General features: G+C 46.8%; 2 pseudogenes; both read right to left on the reverse strand.

Annotated features, from left to right (window-relative positions):
* Positions 1-2,660: 2,660 nt before the first annotated feature.
* On the reverse strand, positions 2,661-2,875 carry LOC127201590 (ATP synthase subunit e, mitochondrial-like; annotated as a pseudogene).
* Positions 2,876-3,471: 596 nt separating this feature from the next.
* On the reverse strand, positions 3,472-3,790 carry LOC127201024 (60S ribosomal protein L37-like; annotated as a pseudogene).
* Positions 3,791-24,128: the final 20,338 nt, after the last annotated feature.

Genomic DNA, 24,128 nt, shown 5'->3' on the forward strand with positions numbered 1-24,128 from the left:
CAGCCATGGATTCACAGTGAGATCTGTGGTGGTGGAGTGGGGTGGGGGGTGAGGTGGGGAGTGGGGGTTGCAGTGGGGGGTTGGGGGTAGGGTAGAGGGGTGGGAGGTGGAGGGGTGGGGGGTTGAAGGGGTGAGGTGGGGAGTGGGGGGTGGAGTGGGGGTGGACTGGGGGGGGTGGGGGGGTAGGATAGAGGGGTGGGAGGTGAGGGGTGTGGTGGGTGGAGGGATGAGGTTGGGAGTGGGTGGTGGAGTGGGGGTGGGGGGTGAGGGTAGAGGGTGGGAGTGGAGGGGTGGGGGGTGAAGAGATGAGGTGGGGAGTGGGGGGTGGAATGGGGGGTGGGAGTGGGGGGTGGGGGGGTACGGTAGAGGGGTGGGGGGTGGGGGGTGGAGGAGTGAGGTGGGGAGTGGGGGGATGCCGGGGTAGGGGGGAAGCAGGGAAGTAAAGGAGACAATGTTATTACTACTCCCTGACTATAACAATAGAACTCATGTCTAGAAATGCAAGTGTGAGTACATAGACAGATTTCACTGGGCACCTAGACAAAAGGTGAACCAGGAATTCATATCTTGGGGAGGAGCAGGAAGGGAGAAGTGTCATGATTTCTGTGCGTGATATGGTGTTCTGTTTTTTAAGACTGGACACTCAGCTACAATATGTTTTAGAAACAGTAAGTGAATTTACTTTTGAAAAATTAACTTCTTGGTAAATAGGCACGTTAAAAATGAAAATTTTGGAAACAACAGTTTTTGTACCTAAAATTGCTATCGTTTATTTTGTTTTTGCATTACTGAGGATTGAGCCCAGGACCTTGCTGGTGTCAAACAAGTGTTCACCAGCTGAGTTATAGCTCCAGCCTTCAAAATTATAATTTATAAGTAAAGGAAAACAGTTTTACTGTTATAAGAACAAATTGCATAAAGGCAAAGGCCATTGCTACACAAAGCTCCTAAATAGTGTTTAGTAAAGACGGTAAACAGAAACAGACATTTTTCAAGAAATGAATAAAAAAAATTTAGAAATAATCCTATTATAAAACACATAGGTCATCCTTAGTAAAACAGTAGTTGAACCATTCTGAGGGACATAAAAGAAGACTTAGTGAATGGTTGGTTCTTTTGTAGCCCTGGCTGTCCTGAAACTCACTATGTAGACCAGGCTGGCCTCAAACTCAAAGAGATCGCCTGCCTCTGCCTCCTGGGTGGTGGGATTAAAGACATGTGCCACCATATAGGTCTGGGCAGAGTGACTGTCTTACCTGAGGGTGTTTGACACCGTAACAGCTTCCATTCTTCCCAGAAGGATCTATTTGGTTAACATTAGAGGACCTAAAAATCACATAGATACTGTTCTGCACTTGTGAAATTGGTTGTTTAGTAGAAGAATGGCAGTGCAAAGGAAGCTGGGAGATTGCTCAGAAAGAGGAGCAGTGACTAACTGTAGCTTTTCCTCTGCCAAACCGTCACCAATCCACCAAATACGTCGAGACTTTACTGGAACTTGGCAGTATGTTATGATTAGTGATACCAAAGTCAGTCAAAAAAAAAAAAAAAAAAAAAAAAGGACCCTGATTTGATCTCTCATGGAATTTAAACACAGCTTGGAGTTACAGGCAATATGCCAATCAACAAGAAATTATGCAAGATAGACGCTGGTGACATGTGCTAAGGAAAAGGAATTGAAGAAGGGGCCAGATCAGGAAGTTTAGGGGCTGGTGGGAGGCACACAGGGAAAAACTAAGGCCCCTTTTCAGAATCTAATGAAAACGCTGGCTTTTTCATCCAGAAAAGTGTCCTCAAATAGACACACACATTGTTGCATGTAGTATTGGACATGGCAGCAGCCCATCTGTGGACCTCAGATTAAGGACCTTAATATAGGTCATTTATTTACTTACTTTCAGAGTTGGGCGAGCTCTGTGCCACTGAACCACCATCCTGCCCTTCTGCTGTAGCATTTGAACGTGACCCAGGACTTCAAGTTCACCTCTTATGTATGCAATAAAGTCATGTCCCACAGTTTCAAACGCCCAAAACCTCCCGAAATGAACAAAAGATTTATTTATGTTGCTTTAACAGCTTAGAGAATTTAGGGCTTCTGAGATGAAATGGTGTCAGGGCCTCCTTGACCGAACAAAGACTTCATTCACACTGGAATTCAAGCCCTGCTCTTCCGACTTTGAACTGATCTTTCTGTCTCTCCCATCCTAACAGGAGGCTCCGCTCACAAGGCTCGGGACTCTCTAGGGCTGAGTAAAACTAGCTGGAGCATTCAGTGGCAGGCCTGACGTCGCTGTCACTGTAGCCCATGTTCAATCCCATACAGTCTAGTTACCCAGCCGCCATTTGTTGATGACACTGAAACCTGGTTGCCCCAAATTCTGGTACTACTAGAATAAGGGCATTCCATTATTTACACAATTTTACATCAAGTCAAGATTTGGGGAACTACATGGCTATTTTGGTCAAGGCAGTTGTGGGTAATTGTTGCTATTAAGGCTTTTTTTTTCTCCTTTATATTATATGAAAAAAAAATAATTACAGAAAATATTTGATACATGTATTTGAAGAGGGTTTTTTTTTTTCACTTTGATTCTTTTTTTTTCCCCCACACAACAAAGCTTTATTTATCCCGAGCGACTAAAGACAAGTTCGCTGGCGCCTCACTCGAGAATGCTGTCATCTTGAGCTTCGGCCAGTTCTCTCTCAATGCGTTTCAGCTCATTCATTCTCTTCTTTTCCTTGCTGCTCCTCTCCTCTCCTCCTCTGCCCGGGGTTTTAGGTAACTGTAGCGTTTGGTGCCATCGGCCATGCCGAGGACCGGGGCGGAGTATCGGTAGAACTTCATGAGCGCAAAGACCTGAACCGGGGACACCATCTTGTCCGTGACCTTTGCACCGGAAGCTTAACGGAGAGTTTTTTTTTTTTTTTTTTTTTGGTTCTTGGTTTTGGTTTTTTGAGAGATGGTTTCTCTGTGTAGCCTTGGCTGTCAGCTATCCTGGACTCACTTTGTAGATCTGGCTGGCCTCGAACTCACAGAGCTCTGCCTGCCTCTGCCTCCTGAGGCTGGCACTAAACACTGCCTGGCTTTGAAGATTTTTTTTTAAAATAACTTTACTACTAAGGTTTTGTTTGTTTGTTTTTAAAATACCAAATATTATTTGTGAGGAACATTAAGGATAACATAGAGGAGCACTGCCATAGAGAGAACAATTCCTTTGGGATGAGTCTGAGAAGCTCATTTGCTAAGTTGCCTCTTTGGGTACTATTTGCTCTCCCGGTAGGGTAAACCAAGGTTTTTATTAATTCACGTCACCTCTTTTGAGGTCAGTGATAGCAGCTAGGGAACCTTTGGTGTATACTCACACATTTATTTCTAAACTACACAGACTTCTCTCTATTGGTAAAGAATCCCACCGTTTCTGGGCCTTTCTTTGCAAAGACTTTTTTTTTTTTCTTTTGAAACCAGAGCATTTATTTTGTGACTGACTGAAAACCTCCAGATGAACTGGGTGCTGCAGCAGCTGCCCTCTTGGGTTTAGGTGCTGTTCTTTCATAGACCTCCATGTCTGAATATGGGGTAGACAATTTTTAGGTGCCTTATCCGCCCAGTCCCAGTTGTGTTTCGTCTCTTAGCCTTGGCACTCCAGTCATACTTTGTCTTGCGCTTGCCAGGGCAGCCACGTTTGCCACAGCTCGACTTCCGAAGATGGCAGGCCGTAGAGCCACAGCGGCAGCACAACGCGTGTGTCTTGTTGTGACGCTTTCCAAAGGATGACGTCCCTTCCGCCATCTTGCTCTGCAGCCGAGGCCAAAGAGCTTGAAAAGATATTTTATTGGTCACTGTGGCTTGGGATTAAAGGGATCATGAATTAGAGATTAGTCTGGTGGGGCTGAGGAAGTGGAGAATGTGATATGAAGAAGAGGGGAGAATGCCGAGTTCCCTGCGAATCAGGTCACTAGAACCGCTGGGATGGTGTGGGAAGCCTCTGCCTTGAGCCTCCCTGGGCCCTGGGCCGCGTGGTGGGTGCGTGGTGCGTGGTGCGTGGTGCGTGGTGCGTGGTGCGTGGTGCGTGGTGCGTGGTGCGTGCTGCGTGCTGCGTGCTATGCACTGGTTCCATCTCTTCGCTGTCAAAAAGCCTGTGAGGTGGGAGGTGTCACTGTCAGCAAATATCAGGATTTGAACTCAGGAGCATTGAGGCCCAAGCCTATGAGTTTGTGTGTGAGTATGTACGTGTGTGTGCATGTGTGTGCGTGTGCGTATGCGTGTGTGTGTGCGTGTGTGTGTGTGTGTATAAAACCCTGCTGCCTATGGCCTTCTAAACAATGCTGACATTGTAGTAATTTCTCCCCCATTTGTTTCTGGTTAACTGCCCAGCATTCTTTTCAGCGAAAGCGCCATGCGTTCCTGGTTTATTTTCACTCAGAGATAAGAGCACACAGAGAGCTGCAGGGCCTTTTATGGCTTGTTGAAATTTATTCTGTCTTTACTGTGCATCAGAATGACTTGATTAGTTGAAAATAGAGGCGTCAATGCCTGTGTGGGGATCTGGATAACGTATGCTGCGTAAATCTCTACTTTCTATCTTGGAGCATGCTAATTTGCATTTGCCTCTCGTGCTGCTGGCAGAGTATGGGACCCTCATGCATTAAAATCAAGGAACTACTATGTATGATTTTTCTATATTCCATGAGAGGACAACTGCAAGCCTGGGCACAGACCCACGTGACCTGAGAGAGCAGCTCCAGCCCGGATCCGGGGATCTGAGAATGTGTACAGAGGCGTTTACGTCTGTCAGTTTACTGGGTGTGATCTGCCACAGGGTTCCAGGAAGGACATCACTGTGGTGTGGCTGAGCATTTGCGTGTGTTCTCTCGCTCTCTCTCCTCTCTCACGCTCTCTCTCTGTCTCTCTCCCCTCTCCCCCACCCGCAGGTTCTCACAAGCCCACACTGGCCTGAGACTGACCTTGAATTCTTGATTCTCCTGCCTCCACCTGCACACTTTGGGATTATACAGGTGTGTGCCCTGTGCCTAGTTTAGCAGTTTGTCTTCTTCAAAGCTTAAAAAAAAAAAAAAAAAGAAAGAAAAAGAAAAAGAAAGAAAGAAAAGAAAAGAAAGGAATGTCACAAGACTGGAAACTTTATGAAGGTACAGCCCAGTATTAGATAATCATTTACTCTCAACTATAGGAAAGAAAGTGATAACTTAATTCTTGCTTCTGCTTTCAAGGAACCGAGAGGAGCAGCCCACAGAGATAAATCCCACTACGGAGGTGTGATGGGCTACAGTCACAGGGCCAAGTGAGGGTACCACGGAAAGTCGCTTGGCATCCCCCCTCCCCCACGAAGCGTCAGGGGAAGTGGTCCAGGAGGAATAATCTATTCCTAGCTAGGTTGGCTGCATAGTTTGTGTGGCCCATTAACTGAAAATGCCCAGTCACTCAAAAGAGTATGGAGGCATTCAAAATATCACAGCGAATGCGGGCGCTTCAAACCCAAGTTCCTTCCCCTTAAAGCTGTGGCAGCCACAATGGGAAAATGAACCCAGCCTGGGCATCAGTGTTATTTGTTTTCTTTTAAAGCATTCTTATAATACAATTACAGTCCAAGGGAATATATTTAAGTCAATTTGGTGCAGTCCTGGTAGTTTTAGGGGAACCAAAGACATTAGAAAGGGCCTGAGATGTTTGCTGTTTATTGCTTTTCCCGCGCGGCGCGGCAGTTTCTGGGATGTTTGGGGACTGTTTCTGACCTTCTCCAGCTGCCTGAGCTTCTGAAGGGATTACAAGGTCAAGGACAAAAAGCAAGATATTAATAGTATGTTTGCTGGGAATGGAACAGAAACCCCACCTGCTGATGAGAAAAAGCAGAGCATGTGGCACCTGTGGGATACCGTGTTAGTGCCACCATCACTCACAGCCTGCAGCTGTGCTATCTACAGAGAGTGCCCTGTGTGGAGGGATACCGCTCACCTCCCTGTGATGCCAGGCTTGGTCATGTATCGGTCATGTAATTCACTTTGGCTGCTGGTGCAAGAGGAAGTGACGCAAGCTAGGTCTGAGGAAAAGTTCCGGGCTAGCCCTTTAAAGGCCACGGCAAGTTGGTGGTTCTTTCCAAGCCACCACAAGTCCCATGTGTCCCCTGTCCTTCAGCCTGGAGGCCAAGTGAAGAGGCTGCGGGAGCCATGTCCAACATACGGAATGTACACAAGAAGCCGCGGAGGTTAAGAGGTTACACTGACATGGTCTCATCATAAACGTATTCTCAGCAGTACGGTGTTCAGCTCAAGGACGGGCGGTGGCCCCACCCTCTGGGGAGCAAGATTGCTCTAATATGACAATGACACAGTGAATTCTGCTGCTAAGGGTTACAGGGTCTGCTGGGAAATCAAGCCGGACCCTCAATGCAGGAAAGGGTTCTGTATCTGACAGCCCCGCCCTGGGTTCCCTATCTGGTTCCGCGGTTTGCTTCCTGCTTGACCTTGGACAAGTTGCTTAGGGTCAGTTTCCCCATCTGTGAACTTGGGAGGCTTTTTTCACCTGCTGAGGCTATTAGAGCAGGAATGCTGCCTGCTAGTCCTTCTAGATCAAAGTCCTTCCCACTTAGTCTACCTGCTCTGAGTTTCACATTATCTGCCCTCCATATAAAACAAAGGGGGGGCGGGAGGAGGGGGAGAGAAGCTGAAAGGATTCCTACTTGGTGGAATGCTTTTCTGGTACTTTCCAGGCTCAGATTCTCAATACAAAATCACCCCCGCCCCAAACAATAACTAAAAACCGAAACAAAGTGAAAAAAAACCAAAAATGAAAAACAAAAGCAAAGAAATACCTCCCCTCAAGCAAAATACAACAAAACTCCCCAAATTGTCTAGAACACAGGAGTCCTGCCCTACCACTCTTTACTCTTCAAACGCCTGCTCTCTTCTCTTTCTCTAGTGATGGCCATGATCTCACACACAGTATTTTCATTTTGTTATCTTATGCATGTTACTAAATATTTTACTTACTATCGTAGTATGCACTGTCTGAGCAGACGTGTACATACAGTTAAATTTTAAAAAACACAATCATATTCTTTACAAAGGATAAATCTAGGATGAGCAATTAAGGCTGGGTGTGGGGGTGCATGCCTACAATCCCAGCACTTAGAGAGCTGAGGCCAGGAGATGGTAAGTCTGGGGCCAACCTGGGCTACATAGTGAGACACTCCCCTACCTCTTCTCGACAAAATGAGGAAAAATTAGCAAGACATAATTGTTTCTGAAAGGTAATGGTGGAGGACGCAAATGAGAAAGCTCCGTTCTGTCATTTCATCAAGTGTTGGTTTCTTCTGTCATTGTCACTGTGGATCAGGACCTGTATTAGGAACTGGAAATCGAGCAGAAGGAGACAGGAAAAGGCCTGTCCTCATTGTGACTGCTTTCTGGTGGGAGGAAGACAATACATTAGCAAGCATACACAGTAACAAGCAGCACCCTGAAGCATCAAGTTAGAGTTCCCCAGGGAACTCTGCAGTGAGGCTAAATACAGTACAGCTGTGTCAAGAACTAACAATTTAGAATATATGAGCTGCAAAAATTAAACACTAAAATTTGATAATCCAACCAGGAAATAGCCTATAGTTTGCAAAATAAGAACTTAAAATGACCAGTGAGTAACTTGAAAAGTATCTCAATATTTCTATCCCTTGGGTAAAAGCAAATGTAAAGTAATGGGAGATCCCTTCTCACCCCGGTCAGAGTGAGAAAGAATCACTCTTATTCACTGCTGATGGGAATAGAATCATTGAGGAGCTCCCTCAAAACCCCAAAACCAGAACTGTCAGATGACCTGGCTACAGCCCTCTTGGGAATATGTCAGAAGGGCGCTGAGACACCTGTATACCCAAGTCTTTATTGGACTATTCCCAGTAGCCAAGAAAGACAGCTAGGCTGGGAGTCTCTCAGTGGACAAATAGGCAAAGAAAACGCGGTCCATGTACAGGATGGGATTTTTTTCCAGCCATAAAGAAAAATGAAATAATGACATTTGCAGGAAACCTGATGGGACTGGAGATTGTTGAGCCAAACGGAATATCTTGGATTCATAATGACAAGTGCATGCCCTCTCTCTATGTGTAACATATAGTTACATGTATATGTATATACGTTTAGGTTATGAAAGTAGGAAGGGGACTATAGGATAAGGAAGAGATTGCGTTGGGGTACATGTGATATGAAAGCAGACAGGAGGACAAAGGGGGACAGCCACGGGGGGGGGGGGGGAGAAATGTGGGGAGGGTGGTGAGGGAGGGGGCGGGTGATAGCAAAGTGTAAGGACAATGCATACGGATGTAAGTGCAGGGGCGGAACCCATGAGAGAATAAAGAAGAGTAAAGAGTAGAGAAGATGAAGAAGAGGAAGAAGAAGAAGAAGAAGAAGAAGAAGAAGAAGAAGAAGAAGAAGAAGAAGAAGAAGAAGAAGAAGAAGAAGAAGAAGAAGAAGAAGAAGAAGAAGAAGAGGAGGAGTAGAGAAGAATAAAGTAGCATTTCTTGGGCCACTGCCTTTGGCTAGCTTATCTGTTTTATTTCGTTAATGCTCACAACAGCAACTAGTGGATCCATTTCTCAGGTCCGAAACTGTAAAGTTCACAGTGGTCAGGCAGCTTTCCAGAATGAGCCAGTTGGTGAAGAGGGACTTTTGGTCCTTATGTCCCACTTCCTCAACCCTGATGAGTTCTTACAAGCAGGAAAAACACGTACTTTTCTGTCCTGCCCTCACCACTATCTGCAGTCATGCTATTTTTAGACAATCAATGATTGCATCTTGGAATGAAGCTCAACTTTAGCTTACTGTGCCCTTAGGCCCCAGGCTGCTCCGCCACGGGCTCATTTCTGTACCTGTGAGAGGGCTGTGCCAGCGTAAAGTTTTAGGACCTCATGGAGTGAGAGGCTCCACAAACGGTGTAGCATTGGTTGTGCTGGGCACTGCTATTGATGGGCACAAGGCTGTGTCTAACTCTGATCGCTCGCTCGGCCTTAGAGCCCCAGGAACTGAAGAGCGGCACCCGAGTCCCTCAGACTGCAGTTAAGAGTGCAAAGGATTCCCTTTCTCTGGTGGGAGGAGATGCCCTCAGACGCACTGTAAAGACTGCTGGGGGGAAGGCAGACATGCCAGAGCAGTTATGGCGCTGTACCGGAGGGGAGAACTGTTCTGGAACCAGCCCTGGCAATGATCCAGTTTCAAGTCCCAAGATCACTTGTGGGACGTGCTAGCTCTACCGGTGGCTTACTGAGGACAAGCGGCACAGGTTCAGGTGATGTCTCTCTCCATGGAGAAGGTTAATGCTCATTACCAGGCCTTGAAGGGACCGTTATATGTCCAGCCTAGATGGCATGATCTCACTTGAAACGCAAATATTTCATGACCATGAGCAACACGGAGAAAGAAAGGGCTCTCGTCTGGGTCGGGCCTCACCAACACAGACCTCATCTCTGGGTAACTGTCTTATAGGGGGTTGCAGTGTGATGTGTGTCGCACTGCCAGTGTGCTTATATTGGTCCCAAAACACTAGGCAGCAGAGGAAACGGGGAGCCCACCCCTCTTTGTAATGCTCCCAACAAAGCTGCCTCAGCGGAACACGCGTCACTTGACAACAAGTTCTGCTCTTACTTGCCAGTTGGGGATACTGAGTCCTACCCTACAGAGGGTATGTAATATAGACCCAGCTCGCTGGGTGTGAGAAGGCAAGTGGAGCCTTCTGCTTTCGTCCGCACACACCCTTCTGATGTCTTGGAGGCACCAGGCCCTGTGCCTTCCAACTCCAGGGCCTTGCTCAAACTTGTCCTCACTAAGTGCGGGATTTGGGAGGGAACGAAATGTGTCCGTAGACAACCAGTGGTGACTTTTGAAGAGCCTGTACCCTTTCCTAGCCAAGCTTGGACTAAGAGAAAGACCTAGAGTTTTCAGTCCTGGAGAAAGTGGCCAGGAACTGAGGGATGACAGGAAGTGTGAGGCAGGGGAAGGAAGGACTGGCCCTCACTGGAGTTTGTTTTCAAGCTGAACCAGAGGCTCGAAACAGCTGGCGTTAATACCTCAGTACTGGTTGGTTTATTTGATTCTTGCATCCTGGCTTTGTTAGAATCACCTGTTGGAGACTTAAAAGGCTACAAATACTGAGCTTCCTTGTGGGGAATTCTAAGTGGGAGGATTGTGAACCGCATCCAAACATCTGCAACAGAGCAAACTCTCCCTGGGCCCCAATATTAAGGAAGCAATTCTGGATATGGCTCATCTTTGAAAATAGAGTATTTTTTCTAAAGGGACCAACACTAAGCACATGATTACTTTTTTGTGAGGAAGAGTCCCTTGGATTTATTTAGACCCTTTTGCCAAGACAGAAATGAGAGAAGCTCAATGGAGTAGCAATTAGTGTTAGGTTTTGGTTTTTGGTTTTGTTTTTTTTTTCTTTTTAATATAAATGTTGCTTCTCTTTATTCTATAGTTTGAATAATTAAGACAGTACTAGGACAGAAAGAGAGAGAGAGAGAGAGAGAGAGAGAGAGAGAGAGAGAGAGAGAGAGAGAGAGAAGTGAGCATGTGTGTTGGGGCTAGAGGAGGGTTGACACAGGGCCTTATTTTTCATTCAGGCTGGCGGTGAACTCATAGTCTTCCGGCCTCAGCCTCCCCATGAGCCGCCAAAGTTGCAAAGGTGTCATTCTGAGACATTTTCTAGAAATGTGATCTAACTTGATTGCAGGCTAGGAGCGCTGCCTGGCCATGCCAGGTGTGTCTTCCCAGGTGAGGAGGCCAGGCTGCAGGGGAGGAGTGGCGAAGGCATTGGGAACCAGAGAGCATGTGCTCCCTGTGGTACGTGAAGCCGAGGAAGATGCGGTGATACTGTGGCTGATTTCAACACATTGCCAGGTCACCCAGTCAACTTCTGAGAACTGTTTCAGGGAAATACTTGTTACAAAGTAACACAGAGCGCTGGGCGTGGTGGCCCACGCCTTTAGTCCCAGCATTTGGGCAGAAGTAGGCAGATCGCTGTGAGTTCAAGGCTAGCCTGGTCTACAAAGTGAGTCTAGGACAGCCAAGGCTACACAGAGAAACCCTGTCTTGAAAAAAAATACCAACAAAAGAAAAACAAAACAAAACAAAAAAAACACAAAACGACAAAACAAATAAAAAGTAACACAGAGCGCAAAGAATAATTGTATTTTAACACATAACATTGGAAATGACATAACTATTAAGAACATGCACGTATGTTATTGAATAATGACTTCATTAAAAGTTTGACATTAGAAGCTGCTCATACACTCTGGGAACAGGCAACATGCTTGGGACAAAAAGTCAAGTGAAATGCTCGGTGCCAGGAAGTTGAATAAAAGGTGTTCCCAGTGCAGGAAGTGGTATGAAGACGGGAGGAGGCTCAGGTCAGAGACCAGAGCTCTGAGTGTGTTCTCCTTGGTGCATGTACCAGGGCAGGGTAGGGAGGAGGGAGTCGGGGGCGGGGGTGGTGGTGGGGTGGTGGTGGTGGGATGGTGGGGAGGGAGGGGGTGGCGGGGGCGGGGGCGGGGGCGGGAGCTGTTCTGGCCAGCATTCCTGAGGAAAATTAATGACTCCCGTTTGGTCACTGGGAGAGTATGTGGTTTATTTGGAACTGATGGTGACTTTGGTCATTAGTCCTCTGTGGAAAGTACTGGCCCACAGAGGGAATGAAACTCAGTGAACACACGAAGTGTCAGGTGTGTATGGCTAGACGGAGAAAGGCAGGCAGGTGGCAGATACACTTGAAGACAGCTTGGACTCCTGAGACAGATGTCTAAATGTGACTTTTTGTTTGTTTATTATCTTGATTTTTTTGAGACAGGGTTTCTCTGTGTAGCTCTGGCTGTCCTGGACTCCATAGACCAGGCTGGCTTTGAACTCACAGACATGTGCCTGCCTGCCTTTGCCTCCTGAGTGCTGGGATTAAAGGTGTGAAACCCTGCTAAATGTGACATTGATATGAGCCTGTAAAATCCCTCGTGTGTGTGTGTGTGTGTGTGTGTGTGTGTGTGTGTGTGTGTGTATGTCTGTGTGTATGTGTGTATATGTGTGTGTATGTATGTATGTGTGTGTGTGTGTGTATGTGTGTGTGTGTGTGTATGTGTGTGTGTGTATGTGTGTATATGTGTGTGTATGTATGTGTGTATGTGTGTATGTGTGTTGTCTGTAGTGTAGTGTGTGTGGATGTATGTGTGTGTGTGTGTCTGTATGTGTGTATGTCTGTGTGTGTGGTATGTGTGTGTATGTGTGTGTTGTGTGTGTGTATGTGTTGTGTGTGTATGTGTGTGTATGTATGTGTGTGTGTGTATGTGTGTGTATGTGTGTATATGTGTGTGTGTGTATGTGTATGTGTGTGTATGTGTGTGTGTATGTGTATGTGTGTATGTGTGTGTATGTGTATATGTGTGTGTGTGTATGTGTGTATGTATGTGTGTGTATGTGTGTATGTATGTGTGTGTATGTGTGTATGTGTGTGTGCACGTATGCGCACGCACGTGTGTTACTGTGAAGGTCAGAGGAAGATGTAGGCTGTCCTACTCTATACTGTGAAACAGGGTCTGACACTAAACTTGGAGCTAGACTGGCAGCCGGCAAGCTCCAGTGACCCTCCTGTCTTAGTCTCCCACAGGGATGTGCCGCCATGCCCAACTTATGTGCGTGACTCAGGTCGCCATGCTTGAGTAACAAGCGCTGTCATCCCCAACCCTGTGATCCCTTCCTTATGCCAGCTGACCCCGTGCGATAGGAAGAGTTTGGACAATAGACTCTTAACGTTTTTATTCTATCGAACCTGCCAAGGTTGCTACTGGTCTGTTTTTTTAAAAGCGCCTTCCTTACTTGTGAGGGCCTAGAACACTTAGTACTGCGTGCAGATGCCGCTTCGATGAGTCATTTCCTGTTACAGTGCTGATAGGATTCTGGTCCTTATTGAACTGTCACTTCCTCTCATGCCGTTTTCTCCCCCCTTCAACATCAGCCACATGAACCGTTTGCCCATATCCTGCTTCCAGCAATGGTTGGCTGGAGAATGCTTTGGAAAGAGTGGTCTGAACCACAGTGGGAATTCTACTGTACAGGGCAGGAAGATGCGGGGAGTTACGGGGAATTATGGGGGAGTAGGTGGTAAATTCCATAATCCAAAAATGATTAATTGAGCACATACTAAGCAGTAGGGCCCCATGATAATAAAGGTAGACAGAACCTTAATATGCATTCATAAATGTGGTTCTTCTTACTCTCCCTTTCTCTCTTTCTCTTTCTTTCTTTCTTTCTTTCTTTCTTTCTTTCTTTCTTTCTTTCTCTCTTTCTTTCTCTCTTTCTTTCTCTCTTTCATAGAAATCCCCAAGACTGGTAAAGGCTGGAAAAGAAGCAAGTCCAGATGTGAAATATTTCCAAATGGTATTTGAGAGTATCCAGAAGAAGAAAGTGTTTTGAATGGTTTTCAGGGACACTGAGCGTTGGAAAATAAGCAGGAATTCTTCAAGGAACATGTGGGCATGCGGTGGGTGTGGGAAAGGGTGTTAGGAAGCTGCTAAGGTCACTCAAAGAGTCCTGCACTACAGGACTCAGGAGGAGTGCTTTATCAACCAAGGGGAAGACTGTTTCCCCAACTCTCAGCATTTCTTAGTTGTCTGGGGATCTTTGTGTAGGGTTAAGGCCTTGTGGGCTCTCCCCCATCCACTTTGGCACATCTACTGTTGCCGTCTCTGCTCACCTCGCATTTAGTCAGTCATGTTGGTGAGAGTTTGTGGCTGTAGCTTCTGACATTCCTAAGAGACAGTTTCTCACAGCAAACTCCCTGATCTTCTGAAGCTCACACTCTTTTTGGCCCCTTTTCCACAGTGTTTCCTTGAGCCCCAGGTGTACAGGCCTGTCTCCTCTCTCTCTCTCTCTCTCTCTCTCTCTCTCTCTCTCTCTCTCTCTCTCTCTCTCTCTCTCTCTCGGTTTTTCAAGACAGGGTTTCCCTGGCTGTCTTGCACTTGCATTGTAGACCAGACTGGCCTTGAACCCACCTCCCTGTGCCTCCTCAAGTGCTGGGACTACAGACATGTGTCACTGTGCCTAGCTTAGATGTATCTTTTGGAGGTATTTTTCTTTTCAAATCTGAAGCACTCTTCTCATGTTTTTCTTAGTTTAATTAGGAACTCCCCACCTTTTAGTCAGCCTTAGAAACTCCCTGGAGGACAGTTCTTTTCTATTTCTAGCTATTGATTCAGGTCTAAGAACAGTCTTCATTTGAATATTTAAACAGATTAGGAAATTTTGCTTCTAGCTTTTTTAAAGTGTGCAGATAGAAAACTAAGAAAGAAACAAACAAACAACAACAACAAAAAAAGAGAGACATATTCTCATTACTTCCCAGAGTCAACCCAATGATAGGGAAACATTTCTAGCTCTTGCTGAGTAACAGCTGACTTCACTGGAGTGTCTCAAAACAGCAGGGGCTTCTCAGCCTGTAGTTTCTGTGGGCCAGGGTTCCAGGAGAGGTGCAGCTGAGCTCTTTGGGCTCAGACTCTCTTAACGTTGCAGTTGGGGTGATACCAGGCCTCCAGTCGTTTCAAGGCCAGAAGAGGGGAGAACCCACTTCCAAGTTCACTCACACGCCTGCTGTCAGGCATCAGGTATTCATGGACTGATTGGGCTTCTGTGTGTGTGTGTGTGTGTGTGTGTGTGTGTGTGTGTGTGTGTGTGTGTGTGAGAGAGAGAGAGAGAGAGAGAGAGAGACAGAGAGAGAGACAGAGAGACAGAGATAGACAGAGACAGACAGACAGAGACAGAGAGACAGAGACAAAGAGACAGAGACAGACAGAGACAGACAGAGAGAGTGAGTAAGATGGAAGTCATGGTCTGTTGTGAGACTCACTACTGCAGTTCTCACTTAAGGTGAGGGGATTACCCATAATGCATGGTAACCAGGGAGGTGGGATCAGGTGAGGCCATCCCAGAGGCTACCAATCACACCCACTTTCAAAATTACAGGCTTATTCAGAGAAGCAGTTGCTTATTCACTATTAAAATACCATCTTTACCTAAAAGAGACGCATTCAGCATAGTTATGTGTATGAAGATGTTTGCCTGACTCTGGCAGTTACTCCTGACCCATGAGCCTTCAGAGGAGAAAGAAGGTAAAAACCACATCGTAGTTTAACAATTCTTTTAAGTCTCTGATTGCAAAAAACTAGTCCACTAGTATGAGGTATGAACTTTTTAATCTACCTTAGAAGACTTGCGAAGAATCTACATTCTGAAGCACTTAATTATATGAAATTAGGCACTGATGGAACCCTCTAGCACCATGGTTCTCAACCTTCCTAATTCTGCAACCCTTTCATAGAGCTCCTGGTGTGGTGGTGACCTCAACCATAACACTATTTTCATTGCTACTTGCAATTTTGCTATTATTATGGATCTTAATGTAAAAATATGATATACAGGACGTCTGACATGCGACCCCTGTGAAAGAGTTTGGTCTACCCCAGGGGTCGAGACCCACAGGTTGAGAACCACTGTCCGTTAGGTAGAATGCAGTTTACTCTGATCTACTGAAAAGGAAGACCTGTCACTACATACCTTCTGCTTGAACCCTCCCTCTATCTTCAGGGAAGCCTGGATGTGTGTGTGTGTGTGTGTGTGTGTGTGTGTGTGTGTGTGTGTGTGTGTGAAGGAGAGACAGTGTAGGCGGTGTTCCATCTAGTCATGTCTATATGTAGGCCATATGACTAGACTTCCCCTCCTTTCTCATTACTTTTAGTTTTACTGAAGACTAGGAGATGTGGAAATCTAACTGCTGATCCATTGTGGATCATTCAGGGCTTGTTAAATGTTTTTTCTATTTGTACCTCCTTTGCTTGAGATTTTTTTTTTAACATGACCTCAGGTATGCAGGCATATAAAACAGGTATGCCAATCAAACATTTAATCATACAGAAATTATAAAGGAATGTATTTGAAAACATTTATTTTGTATACATATAATTTTATAATGTATTAAAGATGAAAACAAATGTGCATGCTGATAAGATGGCGGCAGCACTTATTTATTCTTACGTAAGGCGTCAAGTCTTGGGCGAGCGTTTGTGGGGCATTCATCAGCGTTTTCAGAGTTGACGATAATTTGATTCGCTGTCTGTCAAATGCAGAGAATGCCGCTTTGTGTAAATACGTAATACAAAGTGGAGACTTGTGTTTGAGGCCATCGGAGCAGCAGGATCCCACGCCAACATTCATTTAATGCTCTTGTAAAATGAAGCTTCAGTCACCAACTCAAATGGCAGCTTTTCAAATCAAACACTAATACAACCCAATCCGAAGAAAGACTAACTCGATACACACGTGCTGAGGAGTGATGGTAAGAAAATATTAAAAGTCTCTGTTTCCCCAAGCTGGGACTGAGGTAGAGGCTTCCTCCTTCCCGGCAGCTCTCACAGTCCCAGGCCACTGAGGTCAGGGAGCCATCAGTGGTCACCCAGGTTTAATCCCAGGATCTATAAGACCAACTTGACAAGCAAGATGTGCAATAGTGACACTATGGCCCAGCCTAGAGGAGGAGAAAAAACAAAACCAAACCACGGTGGGGAAGCACATAAGCCCTGGAGTTGAACTGAATGCTGCTACTTAGCTAAATTAGTACAGCTTCAAAAACCCGTCATATTCGTAACTGAACAGTGCTTTCAGCCCGAATCAGAAAGCTTCTCTTTCCAGTGGATGGGGGTGAATGCAGAGATCTGTGGCCACACAGGAACTCAGAGTAAGTGGCGGGGGAGTGCTCGGCCTAAATAAGACACTTAGACCATCCTCCTTGAGACTCGAGGAACACTGCAGAAGAGGGAGCACTGAAGAAGAGGGAGCATTGCAGAAGAGGGAGCACTACAGAAGAGGGAGCATTACACAAGGGAGCACTGAAGAAGGGAGCACTGAAGAAGAGGGAGCATTGCACAAGGGAGCACTACAGAAGAGTGAGCATTGCAGAAGGGAGCACTGCAGAAGGGAGCACTGCAGAAGAGGGAGCAGAGTGGACATAAGAGCTGGAAAATAGGGAGAAATGCCGTTGTCTTAGTTCGGTTTCTAGTGCTGTGATAAAACAATGACTGAAAGCAACTTGGGAAGGAAAAGGTTATTTCCCTCTGCAGGCTGCAGTCCACCACTGGGGGAAGACAGGGCAGGAACCAAAGCAGAGACTGCAGAGGTGCACTGCGCTGCTCGCTTTGTCCGCTTTGTCCATCTCCTACAACCCCCGACCATGTGCCCAGGGGTAGCACTGCCCACATTGATATGGGCCATCCCACATCAATTGTTCATCAAGAAAATGTCCCGCAGACTTGCCTGCCTGCCAATCTGACAGAAGCGGTTTGCCAGTGGAGATTCCCTCTTCACCAGTATGTCTGGAGCAGCGTTAGGGTGTGAAAACCCAAGCAGCACAGCTGGGTACCATCCTCTGGACAAGCCCACAGCCATTGCAGCTACCAGCTCAGCAGCTGGGGATGCCTGCACCGGGTCTGTGTAATGACCCTACCAGGCCGTAATAGTTCTGATCTGAACACACAGATGATGGCCTTGGTTACACTAAAACTGTCACATAACAAAGCCCAAAGTAATGAATCTGGGAAGGAGATTTGTATGGATGGGCAGTGTTGATAGAGATGGAAAGAGACAGGAAGTATGAGACGTTGATCAGAATATAGTATACATGCATGAAATTTTCAATGAACAACATTAGCCAATCAGTCTTTGCTTTCCTTAAGCCAGTATGTTTCTACCGGGCTCAGACCATATGTGTGTGCAGCACAAGCCTGTAGTTCAGAACATATTATCACCTGGACCCTGAGCTGAGGTGTTCCGGGCAGTGTTGGCTGGCCTCGCATGCTGTGATGCAGGCGCAGTGCACATCTGGACCCTGAGCTGAGGTGTTTCGGGCAGTGTTGTCGAGAGTGTCCTCCTGGGGAGTCAGTCTGCCAGATGGTTCAGCTCCTGTGCCTTCCAAACACAAGAACAACAGAAACATCACTCATTCACTCACTCATTCACTCACTCATTCATTCACTCACTCATTCATTCACTCACTCATTCACTCATTCATTCACTCACTCATTCACTCATTCATTCACTCATTCACTCACTCATTCACTCACTCATTCATTCACTCACTCACTCATTCACTCATTCATTCATTCATTTATTCATTCACTCACTCATTCACTTGTTCATTCATTCACTCACTCACTCACTCATTCAGTCATTCATTCTTCAAGTACGAAAGAAGGAAGAGATTTAAGAGTGTCATCATCAATGGCTGGGTATTGTGGCGCATGCCTGGAGGCAGAGGAGGGTGGATCTCTGTAAGTTTGAGGCCAGCCTATTCTACAAAATGAGTTCCAGGGCTACACAGAGAAACCCTGTCAAAGAAAGAAAGGAGGCAAGGAACAAGTGTCATCAGTATTAAGTAAGATAAAGCTGCTGGAGGATGACACCAGAAGTCTGTCTAACCCTGAGGTCTGACAAATCTTTTCTAGCTTGGGAGATATGGCTGACTTGAATTCCATCCTGTGTTGTTTAAGAAAAGGCAAGGTAAAGGTTCATTTCCCCCCTTAGATTTCATTTTCTTGAATCTTGCTGCCTTAATGTGGGCTAGTCTTGAACTCGGTATGTAGCCCAGGCCAGCCTCAAACTGGCAATCCTCTTGCGTCTACCCCCCAAGTGTCAGACTCTTCAAGAGGCTGGTTTCAGTCAGTCAGGATTGTTCTGATTTTGTCTGGGCTGTGCCACAGCCCCTGAGGAGCCTCTTATCTCTAACCCAAACAGTCCCATTTCTGCATGGCCTCAGATCCCACTCGCCCCTTCGTATCGACTGTCTTATTTTATTCATTTCTTGTTGACAATTGTTCTTATCTCAAAGGTTTCTCAGGGCTGTAGTTGTGGGATTTCAGGAGTTCAAGGAAGATGGAGGTGTGTAAGAGCAGTGGGCGTCACGCTGGCAGCGTGGGGAAAGTGGAGCGGCAGCTTTGTTTCCACAAGGGCCTCTTTCAGCCTCGTGTGGCCTCATGTTCCCCAGTGCAGCTTGCCCACCTTTCCAGAAACAACACTGCAGACACACTGGCCTTCCTGGTGCTGCTATGTTATTCCTGTGGCCCGGCCAGGTCCCATCCTGAGGAACACGGAGCCAGTGTGCTGAGAGAGTCCGACTCCTATTGAAGTTGGCTGGTTTGCTCCTCAGCCACAGCGGGTTCCCATGGAGGCGAGCCAGGGCTGGAGGGTGATCTGGGAGGTGCCTGTGCCATGTCCCTCTCTCTGAGTGGCATGTGTTCCTGCACACAGAGGACTGTACCCTGTGGGATGAGCCCGGCTATCAGTGACCTCAGGATTCAATTGTTTAAATCTCTTAGCACACAGGGGGAGGGTTGCGGGAAGGGTATTTGGGAACCGGAGGACATCTGACCTTCATTTAGCCTTGATTCCTGGGGAGAAAAGGGCTTTAACTGTTTAGCTGGCTTAAGAGTCTGATTCTGACCTTGTGAAGTGGGTCTTGAGGGTTATGTACAGAAACATGCCCCCCCTTTCCTCCCTGTCTCCCTCCCTCCCACCTCTGCTCCCATGCAATTCTGGCCAGTTGTTAAGCAAGATTGTGTGTGTGTGTGTGTCTATGTGTTTTGCTGTTGCTCCTGAACCCATAGCCCTGTATATGCTAAATAAGCACGTTACACCTCATCCTCATCTCAATTCTGGCTGGCTGAGCAACCTGCACAGCTGAGCCAGACTGCAGTCCCCTCTCAGGACTTGCCGAGTGCCACTCCCACCCCTCACCCCTACCCCCACCCCCAGCGTAGTGCCCAGCCTATTGAACAAGCTTTCGGGATGACATCATTAATTTACTGTAGAGATTGTCACCTGAGAGTCAGCAGGACCATGGAGAGGAGTGAATCAAAGGTTCTGGAAAGTGATATGTCTGTGAGTCTTAAGATCTGATTCAGAAACATGGTCAGTTTAGTCAGCAAGTGAACAGACTTACTGTCAAAATGTGTAGCGATGCTACACATCATCATACGAAAGTCCGAAGCATACTTTCTGCTCACTAAGAGCTAACAGTAGCATGTGGCAAAGCATGGCCATTAAAAACACTTAGGGAAAATTAATTTAAAATTTAAAAAGAATCCAGGCAGGCAGTCCTCTAATTCTCTAGATGCTCTGTATTTGATAGAGAAAAGGAGGCCTGTCCTTTACCTCTTGATGCCTGTGTGGCCCATGTGATGTCAGCCACTCATTTCCGGCCTTTGACATGGTTGGCTTTGTGCCTGGGGCCTTTGCGTTCCCATTTGAGGTAAGTGTGAGTAAGCTGGGCCAACAGGCAACTCGTGCAGCACAAGGCATGTCCCCTTCTCGTCTGGTTTGTTCAGCTCTCAGCCTCTTTGCCTGGGTGGGAAGTGGGGTGTCCTGAAAGGCTTTACAAGTCGCCTCTCTGTTCCCAGGGGATCACTCTCTCTATTATCTCTGGGACCTCTTCTTGCTGCCACTGTCCACTCTGAAATCATATCGTTGCTTGCCACCCCACTGCCCTTCAAGCTCCCTCCCTTGCAGAGTCCTGTCCTGCTCCGTCCTCCCTTCCCAACGCTGGACTTTATGTAGCCTCACATGCCTGTCACTCGGTGTTTAGCAGTGTCTATCCAATTCCAGAAGGGCTCTGTATAGGGGGCAGATTCTCCCTACACATTACACTGCTGTGTGTGAAAGTGGGTATAGAGAGCATTGGTAAGGGTGTTTCTTGGGAAGCTCTCTGTGCATACCTTCGTGTGTGTGTGTGTGTGTGTGTGTGTGTGTATGTGTGTGTGTGTTTAAGTTTAGCCCTAATCTTGGCCTGATGCCTTATTATTAACTAAAAACTTATTAGGCAAGGGTTCTGTATGGGACAGGAATGTGCACAAGTTTGGACTGGTGCATGACTCATTGGTTTTAAGGAATTCAGAAGTGGTGGCTCACAAGAAAGTCAGCCTGAGAAATGAGGGAGAGGGAAAAGGGGGGGAGGGAGGGTATGTGGGAGGCGGTGGGAGAGGGAGGGAAAGAGGGAGTTAAGAGGGTCTCTTGTGGGCAGAGCTGACAAAACAAAGCACTCCATGGCCCCTTGCAGCCCACCAATAATTTTTCCTCCATTCATTTGGAACTGATGGCAGAGGATGGGTGTTCTGAAGCTGTGTGATGGAAGCAGGAGGGGAAAGGATCGTAATATCTCACTGTTAGCCTCAGTTCAGCCCAGGTAGAGGTAAGGGTGGCTTGTCGTAGAGTCCCTTGCTGAGCCTCATTGACTGGGCTCCTTACTATGTTCAGACACACAATTGAAATAAACACAAGCAAACAGCCCCCAAAAACAAGGACAAAGAAACTGCTATCTCAGTTAATCATGACACACTCACACACTCTGAGAGCCTTGTACCCAGAACACAGAAACTCAAGGCCACACAGCTGGTGAGGAGCCTGCACAGGATGTGCACATGGGTCTGCAATCTTCGCTAAGGTGTGCTCTCACCTAGTTACCTGTCCGCACTGACTTTTAATCTTTTTTCCTTTTTAGGAGGGAGGGGGAAATCTTCACATTCTTTGGCAATGAGAATTTGCTTGTCCCCGGGGCTTAGTGTGGTAGGTTCTCAGCACATTTTCAATGAATGACTGAGGACGGCCCAGTTGCTCCGGGGAGTATGGAACCATACCTAGAAGGGAGCTCTGTGGAGGAGGAGGGGAAACATTCGGCTCTTGTTTTTTCTCTCTTTCTAACTACTTGGTCTTGGGTTGTTGCTTAAATCCTGAAGGGGGCAAAGAACAGTGTAATTTCTCCAAAGCTGGATTCTTGTGAGGCAGGGAGGAAAGCCAGTAGAGCTCCTGGAATGTGCGAATCATCCTGCAGGACTTCTGCTCTGTCTTTATCTCACAAACCCATCTTTGTGGTTCACACAAACTCTCCTCTTTTTCCTGTGTTGTTTCTCTGCTTTGCAAAGGCCCTCCATCTTTTCTTGCTTACTGTGTGCCAGGATCAAGATGCTTTTGTAAAAGACAAAAATGCAGTAAGGATATAAGGAGGCTCGGTGACCATGAAAAGAAAAAATGTCATCTGATGGAAAGTCAGTGAACATGTTCATCACTCAGGGAAATGCTACCGAGGTTTTCATAACACTTTAAAGAAAGGTGTCAATAAAATCAGAATATTCAAGCACAGGCTAATTACCCCAAGTCTACTGACAACTCCTGAACTGAAGCAGTCTCAAACCGAAAACTTGTTCTCTCCTATAAAGTGAGGGGGGGGGCAACTAACGTCACGTAGGCACTTAAGGACACTTTCAACAAACTGAGAGTCAAGCCTGGTGACCGACCAACTCATGTTTTCTTCTGGGGCCATAGTGACGAGAACGTACACAGTCTATGAACAAAAGTGCCTTTAAGGGATTACGTGAGACCTCGAACATGTGTGACTAATGGAAATACTGATTATTGATGCTCCAGGTAGAAGAGAAAGCAGACTGTGTGCCAAGCACTATACTCACTGTGTAAGATACATCAAGCAGGAGACAGGAACAGGCTGATGGGGAGAAAGCCCTGGAGATACCACCACAAGACCACACATAGAGCAATTGGCAATGGTGAGCTAGAGCACAGGCCCTGTGGTCTTTAGCAATCGTTTACTTTATCAATCTCCACACTGTTCTTTGCTCCTTAGACTTGGGAGGTTACTACTGCACAGCAGAGTGCTGATGAAACAGTTGTCAATGGCTCTGAGCCCCCCTCCTGCTCACTGAAGGGACAGCACAGAAAAGGACAATACTCTTGAGAAGTTGAGTGAGGTGACCAACTGTACTTCAAGCCCCTGGGCCCTGGAAGGAATATGACCATGATTTCACAAAATGGGCAACAGTGGGGACCGTAGAGGGCTGGGATGTGCTGACGTGGCAGGAAGGTATGTTCTGAGACAGCAGAATTGTCTTTCCTTCTCTCAAAGGCAGACAAAGCTGGCTTCCCCACAGAGAATTCGAGTGCTAGGAAGGATTGTAGTGGTTTGTACTCCCTGTGTCTGCTTTAGAGATTGGTGTGGTCTGTTCTTTCTCCTCCTTTGCCAGCTCTGACACACACGGGGTGTCCTCGGTGTTTCAGGCCTGCATTCTTTCTGTGACAACGTAAACGTATGCCCTCTGCCAGTACTGCTTCAGCGGCTGCATGGACCCACCCTGGGCAACCCTGAGAAGGAGCTTTGGACAAAGGGTCCCGCTTGGCCTCACAGCCTTCCTAATCCTTTTCTGTAAGGGGACTAGTTTTCTTGGTCTCTCCTATAATTGGTTTGGAGGCCAGTCTGTCACCTGCCCCTGTCACTCAGCTCTCAAGGGTAAACTGTTGTCATCAACCAAGTATTGAAACAGGTGGAACTTGATACTAGTAATGTGACATGTGGTGGAAGGTCAGTGAGTGACTCAGTTCTGCAGGCTTAAGTCAGGTCTGAGAGAGGTGACAACGGGACTGCAAATGCCTCCTTTCGGTTTCTGCAGCAAAAGGCCTTTGAGTGGGGTGGCTTCATCACCAAGGCTCAATTCTAGTCTTAGGAAGTGCCCAGGTCAGTACAACTGGGTATCCCACACATCTAACTTCCTGTCCCTCATTGGCTTCCTGTGTGGACAGAGCAGTTCTGGAAACTGGGAGGAGAGCTCAGCTTGCTCCAAGGTTCAGACACACAGCTTGGGGCCAGAGCAGGCATGTGTTACGAAGCCAGCAAAGAAAATGCTTTCTCACTTGATCTCATCCCGTTTGATTCTGTTGACTGGTTCATATGAGCAGCCGGGCATCTGTTACTCGTTGGTTGTCCTTTCAGCGTTGTGTCCTTTACCTCCAGATCTCAGGCCAGATTGACCCAACCTCAAAAGAGTCCTCCTGGGGTTTGCCCAGGTAGTCAGTCCTTCTTACTTACCCCTGTTCTCCAAGGTGACAGCTTGCATGTATGGAAAGGAAAACAGATAACTTCACAGGAACAGTCAGTCTCTCTTGCATCTCTAAGCCAGGTGTCCCAAGCTAATGGTTTCGAGATGTGACGTCCTTGGTACCAGGTGTCATCTCCCAGTGGCCTGGGTCTAATTTCT

Source organism: Acomys russatus, chromosome 17, assembly GCF_903995435.1.
Source record: "Acomys russatus chromosome 17, mAcoRus1.1, whole genome shotgun sequence".
Lineage (NCBI taxonomy): Eukaryota > Metazoa > Chordata > Mammalia > Rodentia > Muridae > Acomys > Acomys russatus.